General features: G+C 51.7%; 27 non-coding genes and 5 pseudogenes across 27 annotated transcripts; all 32 read left to right on the top strand.

The window, feature by feature from the left end:
* The first annotated feature begins 106 nt into the window (after positions 1–106).
* On the top strand, positions 107–225 carry LOC144900096 (5S ribosomal RNA). Its single transcript, XR_013628431.1, has one exon. It is a non-coding gene; the product is annotated as a 5S ribosomal RNA (ribosomal RNA).
* A 130-nt stretch (positions 226–355) lies between these two features.
* Positions 356–474, top strand: LOC144900790 (5S ribosomal RNA). Its single transcript, XR_013628976.1, has one exon. It is a non-coding gene; the product is annotated as a 5S ribosomal RNA (ribosomal RNA).
* A 146-nt stretch (positions 475–620) lies between these two features.
* On the top strand, positions 621–739 carry LOC144900129 (5S ribosomal RNA). Its single transcript, XR_013628464.1, has one exon. It is a non-coding gene; the product is annotated as a 5S ribosomal RNA (ribosomal RNA).
* Positions 740–869: 130 nt separating this feature from the next.
* Positions 870–988, top strand: LOC144900788 (5S ribosomal RNA). Its single transcript, XR_013628974.1, has one exon. It is a non-coding gene; the product is annotated as a 5S ribosomal RNA (ribosomal RNA).
* Positions 989–1118: 130 nt separating this feature from the next.
* LOC144900669 (5S ribosomal RNA) lies at positions 1119–1237 on the top strand. Its single transcript, XR_013628856.1, has one exon. It is a non-coding gene; the product is annotated as a 5S ribosomal RNA (ribosomal RNA).
* Positions 1238–1367: 130 nt separating this feature from the next.
* LOC144900007 (5S ribosomal RNA) lies at positions 1368–1486 on the top strand. Its single transcript, XR_013628342.1, has one exon. It is a non-coding gene; the product is annotated as a 5S ribosomal RNA (ribosomal RNA).
* A 130-nt stretch (positions 1487–1616) lies between these two features.
* Positions 1617–1735, top strand: LOC144900259 (5S ribosomal RNA). Its single transcript, XR_013628594.1, has one exon. It is a non-coding gene; the product is annotated as a 5S ribosomal RNA (ribosomal RNA).
* Positions 1736–1881: 146 nt separating this feature from the next.
* LOC144900282 (5S ribosomal RNA) lies at positions 1882–1999 on the top strand. The gene has a single exon (XR_013628617.1). It is a non-coding gene; the product is annotated as a 5S ribosomal RNA (ribosomal RNA).
* A 130-nt stretch (positions 2000–2129) lies between these two features.
* On the top strand, positions 2130–2248 carry LOC144900020 (5S ribosomal RNA). Its single transcript, XR_013628355.1, has one exon. It is a non-coding gene; the product is annotated as a 5S ribosomal RNA (ribosomal RNA).
* Positions 2249–2378: 130 nt separating this feature from the next.
* Positions 2379–2497, top strand: LOC144900856 (5S ribosomal RNA). The gene has a single exon (XR_013629043.1). It is a non-coding gene; the product is annotated as a 5S ribosomal RNA (ribosomal RNA).
* A 130-nt stretch (positions 2498–2627) lies between these two features.
* LOC144900814 (5S ribosomal RNA) lies at positions 2628–2746 on the top strand. The gene has a single exon (XR_013629000.1). It is a non-coding gene; the product is annotated as a 5S ribosomal RNA (ribosomal RNA).
* Positions 2747–2876: 130 nt separating this feature from the next.
* On the top strand, positions 2877–2995 carry LOC144900786 (5S ribosomal RNA). Its single transcript, XR_013628973.1, has one exon. It is a non-coding gene; the product is annotated as a 5S ribosomal RNA (ribosomal RNA).
* A 146-nt stretch (positions 2996–3141) lies between these two features.
* LOC144900593 (5S ribosomal RNA) lies at positions 3142–3250 on the top strand (annotated as a pseudogene).
* Positions 3251–3380: 130 nt separating this feature from the next.
* Positions 3381–3499, top strand: LOC144899943 (5S ribosomal RNA). Its single transcript, XR_013628278.1, has one exon. It is a non-coding gene; the product is annotated as a 5S ribosomal RNA (ribosomal RNA).
* Positions 3500–3861: 362 nt separating this feature from the next.
* LOC144900938 (5S ribosomal RNA) lies at positions 3862–3980 on the top strand. The gene has a single exon (XR_013629126.1). It is a non-coding gene; the product is annotated as a 5S ribosomal RNA (ribosomal RNA).
* Positions 3981–4110: 130 nt separating this feature from the next.
* LOC144900410 (5S ribosomal RNA) lies at positions 4111–4229 on the top strand. The gene has a single exon (XR_013628742.1). It is a non-coding gene; the product is annotated as a 5S ribosomal RNA (ribosomal RNA).
* Positions 4230–4751: 522 nt separating this feature from the next.
* LOC144900465 (5S ribosomal RNA) lies at positions 4752–4860 on the top strand (annotated as a pseudogene).
* A 130-nt stretch (positions 4861–4990) lies between these two features.
* LOC144900369 (5S ribosomal RNA) lies at positions 4991–5109 on the top strand. Its single transcript, XR_013628703.1, has one exon. It is a non-coding gene; the product is annotated as a 5S ribosomal RNA (ribosomal RNA).
* Positions 5110–5399: 290 nt separating this feature from the next.
* Positions 5400–5508, top strand: LOC144900566 (5S ribosomal RNA; annotated as a pseudogene).
* A 123-nt stretch (positions 5509–5631) lies between these two features.
* Positions 5632–5750, top strand: LOC144900266 (5S ribosomal RNA). Its single transcript, XR_013628601.1, has one exon. It is a non-coding gene; the product is annotated as a 5S ribosomal RNA (ribosomal RNA).
* A 130-nt stretch (positions 5751–5880) lies between these two features.
* On the top strand, positions 5881–5999 carry LOC144900405 (5S ribosomal RNA). Its single transcript, XR_013628737.1, has one exon. It is a non-coding gene; the product is annotated as a 5S ribosomal RNA (ribosomal RNA).
* A 130-nt stretch (positions 6000–6129) lies between these two features.
* LOC144899960 (5S ribosomal RNA) lies at positions 6130–6248 on the top strand. The gene has a single exon (XR_013628295.1). It is a non-coding gene; the product is annotated as a 5S ribosomal RNA (ribosomal RNA).
* Positions 6249–6394: 146 nt separating this feature from the next.
* LOC144900049 (5S ribosomal RNA) lies at positions 6395–6513 on the top strand. The gene has a single exon (XR_013628384.1). It is a non-coding gene; the product is annotated as a 5S ribosomal RNA (ribosomal RNA).
* Positions 6514–6643: 130 nt separating this feature from the next.
* Positions 6644–6762, top strand: LOC144900755 (5S ribosomal RNA). Its single transcript, XR_013628942.1, has one exon. It is a non-coding gene; the product is annotated as a 5S ribosomal RNA (ribosomal RNA).
* Positions 6763–6892: 130 nt separating this feature from the next.
* LOC144900300 (5S ribosomal RNA) lies at positions 6893–7011 on the top strand. The gene has a single exon (XR_013628635.1). It is a non-coding gene; the product is annotated as a 5S ribosomal RNA (ribosomal RNA).
* Positions 7012–7141: 130 nt separating this feature from the next.
* LOC144900579 (5S ribosomal RNA) lies at positions 7142–7250 on the top strand (annotated as a pseudogene).
* Positions 7251–7380: 130 nt separating this feature from the next.
* LOC144900287 (5S ribosomal RNA) lies at positions 7381–7499 on the top strand. Its single transcript, XR_013628622.1, has one exon. It is a non-coding gene; the product is annotated as a 5S ribosomal RNA (ribosomal RNA).
* Positions 7500–7629: 130 nt separating this feature from the next.
* Positions 7630–7738, top strand: LOC144900504 (5S ribosomal RNA; annotated as a pseudogene).
* Positions 7739–7868: 130 nt separating this feature from the next.
* Positions 7869–7987, top strand: LOC144900019 (5S ribosomal RNA). Its single transcript, XR_013628354.1, has one exon. It is a non-coding gene; the product is annotated as a 5S ribosomal RNA (ribosomal RNA).
* Positions 7988–8133: 146 nt separating this feature from the next.
* On the top strand, positions 8134–8252 carry LOC144900965 (5S ribosomal RNA). The gene has a single exon (XR_013629153.1). It is a non-coding gene; the product is annotated as a 5S ribosomal RNA (ribosomal RNA).
* Positions 8253–8382: 130 nt separating this feature from the next.
* LOC144900667 (5S ribosomal RNA) lies at positions 8383–8501 on the top strand. The gene has a single exon (XR_013628854.1). It is a non-coding gene; the product is annotated as a 5S ribosomal RNA (ribosomal RNA).
* A 146-nt stretch (positions 8502–8647) lies between these two features.
* Positions 8648–8766, top strand: LOC144900666 (5S ribosomal RNA). The gene has a single exon (XR_013628853.1). It is a non-coding gene; the product is annotated as a 5S ribosomal RNA (ribosomal RNA).
* Positions 8767–8852: the final 86 nt, after the last annotated feature.

Genomic DNA, 8852 nt, shown 5'->3' with positions numbered 1-8852 from the left:
ACGGAAGAGGGCGCTCTTTCCCACTCTTTGGGGAAAGCAATGATTTTTGTGGGAATCCTGTTGGCCAGTGTCGCCTTCAAAAAGGATTTTTCCAAAATGAGCAAGGGCTTACGGCCATACTACCCTGACAACGCCCGATCTCGTCCGATCTCGGAAGCTAAGCAGGGGCGGGCCTGGTTAGCACTTGGATGGGAGACCGCCTGGGAATACCAGGTGCTGTAAGCTTTTTATGCTTTCTGCTCTCGCCTGACGGAAGAGGGCGCTCTTTCCCACTCTTTGGGGAAAGCAATGATTTTTGTGGGAATCCTGTTGGCCAGTGTCGCCTTCAAAAAGGATTTTTCCAAAATGAGCAAGGGCTTACGGCCATACTACCCTGAGAACGCCCGATCTCGTCTGATCTCGGAAGCTAAGCAGGGGCGGGCCTGGTTAGTACTTGGATGGGAGACCGCCTGGGAATACCAGGTGCTGTAAGCTTTGTATGCTGTAATCTTTTTATGCTTTCTGCTCTCGCCTGATGGAAGAGGGTGCTCTTTCCCACTTGTTGGGGGAAGCAATGATTTTTGTGGGAATCCTGTTGGCCAGTGTCGCCTTCAAAAAGGATTTTTCCAAAATGAGCAAGGGCTTACGGCCATACTACCCTGAGAACGCCCGATCTCGTCCGATCTCGGAAGCTAAGCAGGGGCGCGCCTGGTTAGTACTTGGATGGGAGACCGCCTGGGAATACCAGGTGCTGTAAGCTTTTTATGCTTTCTGCTCTCGCCTGACGGAAGAGGGCGCTCTTTCCCACTCTTTGGGGAAAGCAATGATTTTTGTGGGAATCCTGTTGGCCAGTGTCGCCTTCAAAAAGGATTTTTCCAAAATGAGAAAGGGCTTACGGCCATACTACCCTGAGAACGCCCGATCTCGTCTGATCTCGGAAGCTAAGCAGGGGCGGGCCTGGTTAGTACTTGGATGGGAGACCGCCTGGGAATACCAGGTGCTGTAAGCTTTTTATGCTTTCTGCTGTCGCCTGACGGAAGAGGGCGCTCTTTCCCACTTGTTGGGGAAAGCAATGATTTTTGTGGGAATCCTGTTGGCCAGTGTCGCCTTCAAAAAGGATTTTTCCAAAATGAGCAAGGGCTTACGGCCATACTACCCTGAGAACGCCCGATCTCGTCCGATCTCGGAAGCTAAGCAGGGGCGGGCCTGGTTAGTACTTGGATGGGAGACCGCCTGGGAATACCAGGTGCTGTAAGCTTTTTATGCTTTCTGCTCTCGCCTGACGGAAGAGGGCGCTCTTTCCCACTCTTTGGGGAAAGCAATGATTTTTGTGGGAATCCTGTTGGCCAGTGTCGCCTTCAAAAATGATTTTTCCAAAATGATCAAGGGCTTATGGCCATACTACCCTGAGAACGCCCGATCTCGTCCGATCTCGAAAGCTAAGCAGGGGCGGGCCTGGTTAGTACTTGGATGGGAGACCGCCTGGGAATACCAGGTGCTGTAAGCTTTTTATGCTTTCTGCTCTCGCCTGACGGAAGAGGGCGCTCTTTCCCACTTGTTGGGGAAAGCAATGATTTTTGTGGGAATCCTGGTGGCCAGTGTCGCCTTCAAAAATGATTTTTCCAAAATGATCAAGGGCTTATGGCCATACTACCCTGAGAACGCCCGATCTCGTCCAATCTCGGAAGCTAAGCAGGGGCGGGCCTGGTTAGTACTTGAATGGGAGACCGCCTGGGAATACCAGGTGCTGTAAGCTTTTTATGCTGTAAGCTTTTTATGCTTTCTGCTCTCGCCTGACGGAAAAGGGCGCTCTTTCCCACTTGTTGGGGAAAGCAATGATTTTTGTGGGAATCCTGTTGGCCAGTGTCGCCTTCAAAAAGGATTTTTCCAAAATGAGAAAGGGCTTACGGCCATACTACCCTGAGAACGCCCGATCTCGTCCGATCTCGGAAGCAAAGCAGGGGCGGGCCTTGTTAGTACTTGGATGGGAGACCGCCTGGGAAACCAGGTGCTGTAAGCTTTTTATGCTTTCTGCTCTCGCCTGACGGAAGAGGGCGCTCTTTCCCACTTGTTGGGGAAAGCAATGATTTTTGTGGGAATCCTGTTGGCCAGTGTCGCCTTCAAAAAGGATTTTTCCAAAATGAGCAAGGGCTTACGGCCATACTACCCTGAGAACGCCCGATCTCGTCCGATCTCGGAAGCTAAGCAGGGGCGAGCCTGGTTAGTACTTGGATGGGAGACCGCCTGGGAATACCAGGTGCTGTAAGCTTTTTATGCTTTCTGCTCTCGCCTGACGGAAGAGGGCGCTCTTTCCCACTTGTTGGGGAAAGCAATGATTTTTGTGGGAATCCTGTTGGCCAGTGTCGCCTTCAAAAAGGATTTTTCCAAAATGAGCAAGGGCTTACGGCCATACTACCCTGAGAACGCCCGATCTCGTCCGATCTCGGAAGCTAAGCAGGGGCGGGCCTGGTTAGTACTTGGATGGGAGACCGCCTGGGAATACCAGGTGCTGTAAGCGTTTTATGCTTTCTGCTCTCGCCTGACGGAAGAGGGCGCTCTTTCCCACTCTTTGGGGAAAGCAATGATTTTTGTGGGAATCCTGTTGGCCAGTGTCGCCTTCAAAAAGGATTTTTCCAAAATGAGCAAGGGCTTACGGCCATACTACCCTGAGAACGCCCGATCTCGTCCGATCTCGGAAGCTAAGCAGGGGCAGACCTGGTTAGTACTTGGATGGGAGACCGCCTGGGAATACCAGGTGCTGTAAGCTTTTTATGCTTTCTGCTCTCGCCTGACGGAAGAGGGCGCTCTTTCCCACTCTTTGGGGAAAGCAATGATTTTTGTGGGAATCCTGTTGGCCAGTGTCGCCTTCAAAAAGGATTTTTCCAAAATGAGCAAGGGCTTACGGCCATACTACCCTGAGAACGCCCGATCTCGTCTGATCTCGGAAGCTAAGCAGGGGCGGGCCTGGTTAGTACTTGGATGGGAGACCGCCTGGGAATACCAGGTGCTGTAAGCTTTTTATGCTGTAATCTTTTTATGCTTTCTGCTCTCGCCTGACGGAAGAGGGCGCTCTTTCCCACTTGTTGGGGAAAGCAATGATTTTTGTGGGAATCCTGTTGGCCAGTGTCGCCTTCAAAAAGGATTTTTCCAAAATGAGCAAGGGCTTACGGCCATACTACCCTGAGAACCCCGGATCTCGGAAGCACAGCAGGGGCGGGACTGGTTAGTACTTGGATGGGAGACCGCCTGGGAATACCAGGTGCTGTAAGCTTTTTATGCTTTCTGCTCTCGCCTGACGGAAGAGGGCGCTCTTTCCCACTTGTTGGGGGAAGCAATGATTTTTGTGGGAATCCTGTTGGCCAGTGTCGCCTTCAAAAAGGATTTTTCCAAACTGAGCAAGGGCTTACGGCCATACTACCCTGCGAACGCCTGATCTCGTCCGATCTCGGAAGCTAAGCAGGGGCGGGCCTGGTTAGTACTTGGATGGGAGACCACCTGGGAATACCAGGTGCTGTAAGCTTTTTATGCTTTCTGCTCTCGCCTGACGGAGGAGGGCGCTCATTCCCACTCTTTGGGGAAAGCAATGATTTTTGTGGGAATCCTGTTGGCCAGTGTCGCCTTCAAAAAGGATTTTTCCAAAAAGAGCTAGGGCTTACGGCGTTACTACCTTGAGAACCCCTGATCTCGGAAGCTCAGCAGGGGTGGGACTGGTTAGTATTTGGATGGGAGACCGCCTGGGAATACCAGGTGCTGTAAGCTTTTTCTGCTCTCGCCTGACGGAAGAGGGCGCTCTTTCCCACTTGTTGGGGAAAGCAATGATTTTTGTGGGAATCCTGTTGGCCAGTGTCGCCTTCAAAAAGGATTTTTCCAAAGCACGCAAGGGCTTATGGCCATACTACCCTGAGAACGCCCGATCTCGTCTGATCTCGGAAGCTAAGCAGGGGCGGGCCTGGTTAGTACTTGGATGGGAGACCGCCTGGGAATACCAGGTGCTGTAAGCTTTTTATGCTTTCTGCTCTCGCCTGACGGAAGAGGGCGCTCTTTCCCACTTGTTGGGGGAAGCAATGATTTTTGTGGGAATCCTGTTGGCCAGTGTCGCCTTCAAAAAGGATTTTTCCAAAATGTGTACGTGCTTACGGCCATACTACCCTGAGAACGACTGATCTCGTCTGATCTCGGAAGCTAAGCAGGGGCGGGCCTGGTTAGTACTTGGATGGGAGACCGCCTGGGACTACCAGGTGCTGTAAGCTTTTTATGCTTTCTGCTCTCCCCTGACGGAAGACGGCGCTTTTTCCCACTTGTTGGGGAAAGCAATGATTTTTGTGGGAATCCTTTTGGCCAGTGTCGCCTTCAAAAAGGATTTTTGAAGGCTTTCTCGAGACCACCTGGGAATACCAGGTGCTGTAAGCTTTTTATGCTTTCTGCTCTCGCCTGACGGAGGAGGGCGCTCTTTCCCACTCTTTGGGGAAAGCAATGATTTTTGTGGGAATCCTGTTGGCCAGTGTCGCCTTCAAAAAGGATTTTTCCAAAAAGAGCAAGGGCTTACGGCGTTACTACCTTGAGAACCCCCGATCTCGGAAGCTCAGCAGGGGTGGGACTGGTTAGTATTTGGATGGGAGACCGCCTGGGAATACCAGGTGCTGTAAGCTTTTTCTGCTCTCGCCTGACGGAAGAGGGCGCTCTTTCCCACTTGTTGGGGAAAGCAATGATTTTTGTGGGAATCCTATTGGCCAGTGTCGCCTTCAAAAAGGATTTTTCCAAAGCAAGCAAGGGCTTACGGCCATACTACCCTGAGAACGCCCGATCTCGGAAGCTAAGCAGGGGCGGGCCTGGTTAGTACTTGGATGGGAGACCGCCTGGGAATACCAGGTGCTGTAAGCTTTTTATGCTTTCTGCTCTCGCCTGACGGAAGAGGGCGCTCTTTCCCACTTGTCGGGGGAAGCAATGATTTTTGTGGGAATCCTGTTGGCCAGTGTCGCCTTCAAAAAGGATTTTTCCAAAATGCGTACGTGCTTACGGCCATACTACCCTGAGAACGACTGATCTCGTCCGATCTCGGAAGCTAAGCAGGGGAGGGCCTGGTTAGTACTTGGATGGGAGACCGCCTGGGACTACCAGGTGCTGTAAGCTTTTTATGCTTTCTGCTCTCCCCTGACGGAAGACGGCGCTTTTTCCCACTTGTTGGGGAAAGCAATGATTTTTGTGGGATTCCTTTTGGCCAGTGTCGCCTTCAAAAAGAATTTTTGAAGGTTTTCTCGAGACCACCTGGGAATACCAGGTGCTGTAAGCTTTTTATGCTTTCTGCTCTCGCCTGACGGAGGAGGGCGCTCTTTCCCACTCTTTGGGGAAAGCAATGATTTTTGTGGGAATCCTGTTGGCCAGTGTCGCCTTCAAAAAGGATTTTTCCAAAAAGAGCAAGGGCTTACGGCCATACTACCCTGAGAACCCCCGATCTCGGAAGCTCAGCAGGGGTGGGACTGGTTAGTATTTGGATGGGAGACCGCCTGGGAATACCAGGTGCTGTAAGCTTTTTCTGCTCTCGCCTGACGGAAGAGGGCGCTCTTTCCCACTTGTTGGGGAAAGCAATGATTTTTGTGGGAATCCTGTTGGCCAGTGTCGCCTTCAAAAAGGATTTTTCCAAAGCAAGCAAGGGCTTACGGCCATACTACCCTGAGAAAGCCAGATCTCGTCCGATCTCGGAAGCTAAGCAGGGGCGGGCCTGGTTAGTACTTGGATGGGAGACCGCCTGGGAATACCAGGTGCTGTAAGCTTTTTATGCTTTCTGCTCTCCCCTGACGGAAGACGGCGCTTTTTCCCACTTGTTGGGGAAAGCAATGATTTTTGTGGGAATCCTTTTGGCCAGTGTCGCCTTCAAAAAGGATTTTTCCAAATTGAGCAAGGGCTTACGGCCATACTACCCTGAGAATGCCTGATCTCGTCCAATCTTGGAAGCTAAGCAGGGGCGGGCCTGGTTAGTACTTGGATGGGAGACCGCCTGGGAATACCAGGTGCTGTAAGCTTTTTATGCTTTCTGCTCTCGCCTGACGGAAGAGGGCGCTCTTTCCCACTTGTTGGGGGAAGCAATGATTTTTGTGGGAATCCTGTTGGCCAGTGTCGCCTTCAAAAAGGATTTTTCCAAAATGAGCAAGGGCTTACGGCCATACTACCCTGAGAACGCCCGATCTCGTCCGATCTCGGAAGCTAAGCAGGGGCGGGCCTGGTGAGTACTTGGATGGGAGACCGCCTGGGAATACCAGGTGCTGTAAGCGTTTTATGCTGTAAGCTTTTTATGCTTTCTGCTCTCCCCTGACGGAAGAGGGCGCTCTTTCCCACTTGTTGGGGAAAGCAATGATTTTTGTGGGAATCCTGTTGGCCAGTGTCGCCTTCAAAAAGTATTTTTCCAAAATGAGCAAGGGCTTACGGCCATACTACCCTGAGAACGCCTGATCTCGTCCGATCTCGGAAGCTAAGTAGGGGCGGGCCTGGTTAGTACTTGGATGGGAGACCGCCTGGGAATACCAGGTGCTGTAAGCTTTTTATGCTTTCTGCTGTCGCCTGACGGAAGAGGGCGCTCTTTCCCACTCTTTGGGGAAAGCAATGATTTTTGTGGGAATCCTGTTGGCCAGTGTCGCCTTCAAAAAGGATTTTTCCAAAATGAGCAAGGGCTTACGGCCATACTACCCTGAGAACGCCCGATCTCGTCCGATCTCGGAAGCTAAGCAGGGGAGGGCCTGGTTAGTACTTGGATGGGAGACCGCCTGGGAATACCAGGTGCTGTAAGCTTTTTATGCTTTCTGCTCTCCCCTGACGGAAGAGGGCGCTCTTTCCCACTTGTTGGGGAAAGCAATGATTTTTGTGGGAATCCTGTTGGCCAGTGTCGCCTTCAAAAAGGATTTTTCCAAAATGAGCAAGGGCTTACGGCCATACTACCCTGAGAACGCCTGATCTTGTCTGATCTCGGAAGCTAAGCAGGGGCGGGCCTGGTTAGTACTTGGATGGGAGACCGCCTGTGAATACCAGGTGCTGTAAGCTTTTTATGCTTTCTGCTCTCGCCTGACGGAAGAGGGCGCTCTTTCCCACTTGTTGGGGGAAGCAATGATTTTTGTGGGAATCCTGTTGGCCAGTGTCGCCTTCAAAAAGGATTTTTCCAAACTAAGCAAGGGCTTACGGCCATAGTACCCTGAGAACGTCCGATCTTGGAAGCTAAGCAGGGGCGGGCCTGGTTAGTACTTGGATGGGAGACCGCCTGGGAATACCAGGTGCTGTACGCTTTTTATGCTTTCTGCTCTCGCCTGACGGAAGAGGGCGCTCTTTCCCACTTGTTGGGGAAAGCAATGATTTTTGTGGGAATCCTGTTGGCCAGTGTCGCCTTCAAAAAGGATTTTTCCAAAATGAGCAAGGGCTTACGGCTGTACTACCCTGAGAACGCCAGATCTCGTCCGATCTCGGAAGCTAAGCAGGGGCGGGCCTGGTTAGTACTTGGATGGGAGACCGCCTGGGAATACCAGGTGCTGTAAGCTTTTTATGCTTTCTGCTCTCGCCTGACGGAAGAGGGCGCTCTTTCCCACTTGTTGGGGGAAGCAATGATTTTTGTGGGAATCCTGTTGGCCAGTGTCGCCTTCAAAAAGGATTTTTCCAAACTAAGCAAGGGCTTACGGCCATACTACCCTGAGAACGTCCGATCTCGGAAGCTAAGCAGGGGCGGGCCTGGTTAGTACTTGGATGGGAGACCGCCTGGGAATACCAGGTGCTGTAAGCTTTTTATGCTTTCTGCTCTCGCCTGACGGAAGAGGGCGCTCTTTCCCACTTGTTGGGGGAAGCAATGATTTTTGTGGGAATCCTGTTGGCCAGTGTCGCCTTCAAAAAGGAATTTTCCAAAGTGAGCAAGGATTTACGGCCATACTACCCTGAGAACGCCCGATCTCGTCCGATCTCGGAAGCTAAGCAGGGGCGGGCCTGGTTAGTACTTGGATGGGGGACCGCCTGGGAATACCAGGTGCTGTAAGCTTTTTATGCTGTAAGCTTTTTATGCTTTCTGCTCTCCCCTGACGGAAGAAGGCGCTCTTTCCCACTTGTTGGGGAAAGCAATGATTTTTGTGGGAATCCTGTTGGCCAGTGTCGCCTTCAAAAAGGATTTTTCCAAAATGAGCAAGGGCTTACGGCCACACTACCCTGAGAACGCCCGATCTCGTCCGATCTCGGAAGCTAAGCAGGGGCGGGCCTGGTTAGTACTTGGATGGGAGACCGCCTGGGAATACCAGGTGCTGTAAGCTTTTTATGCTTTCTGCTCTCGCCTGACGGAAGAGGGCGCTCTTTCCCACTCTTTGGGGAAAGCAATGATTTTTGTGGGACTCCTGTTGGCCAGTGTCGCCTTCAAAAAGGATTTTTCCAAAATGAGCAAGGGCTTACGGCCATACTACCCTGAGAACGCCCGATCTCGTCCGATCTCGGAAGCTAAGCAGGGGCGGGCCTGGTTAGTACTTGGATGGGAGACCGCCTGGGAATACCAGGTGCTGTAAGCTTTTTATGCTGTAAGCTTTTTTTGCTTTCTGCTCTCGCCTGACGGAAGAGGGCGCTCTTTCCCACTTGTTGGGGAAAGCAATGATTTTTGTGGGAATCCTGTTGGCCAGTGTCGCCTTCAAAAAGGATTTTTCCAAAATGAGCAAGGGCTTACGGCCATACTACCCTGAGAACGCCCGATCTCGTCCGATCTCGGAAGCTAAGCAGGGGCGGGCCTGGTTAGTACTTGGATGGGAGACCGCCTGGGAATACCAGGTGCTGTAAGCTTTTTATGCTTTCTGCTCTCGCCTGACGGAAGAGGGCGCTCTTTCCCACTCTTTGGGGAAAGCAATGATTTTTGTGGGAATCCTGTT

The sequence above is a fragment of the Doryrhamphus excisus genome, linkage group LG9, assembly GCF_037039965.1.
Source record: "Doryrhamphus excisus strain RoL-2023G ecotype Guam linkage group LG9, RoL_Dexc_Guam_v1.1, whole genome shotgun sequence".
NCBI lineage: Eukaryota > Metazoa > Chordata > Actinopteri > Syngnathiformes > Syngnathidae > Doryrhamphus > Doryrhamphus excisus.
This window is presented reverse-complemented; position numbering and strand designations above follow the sequence as displayed.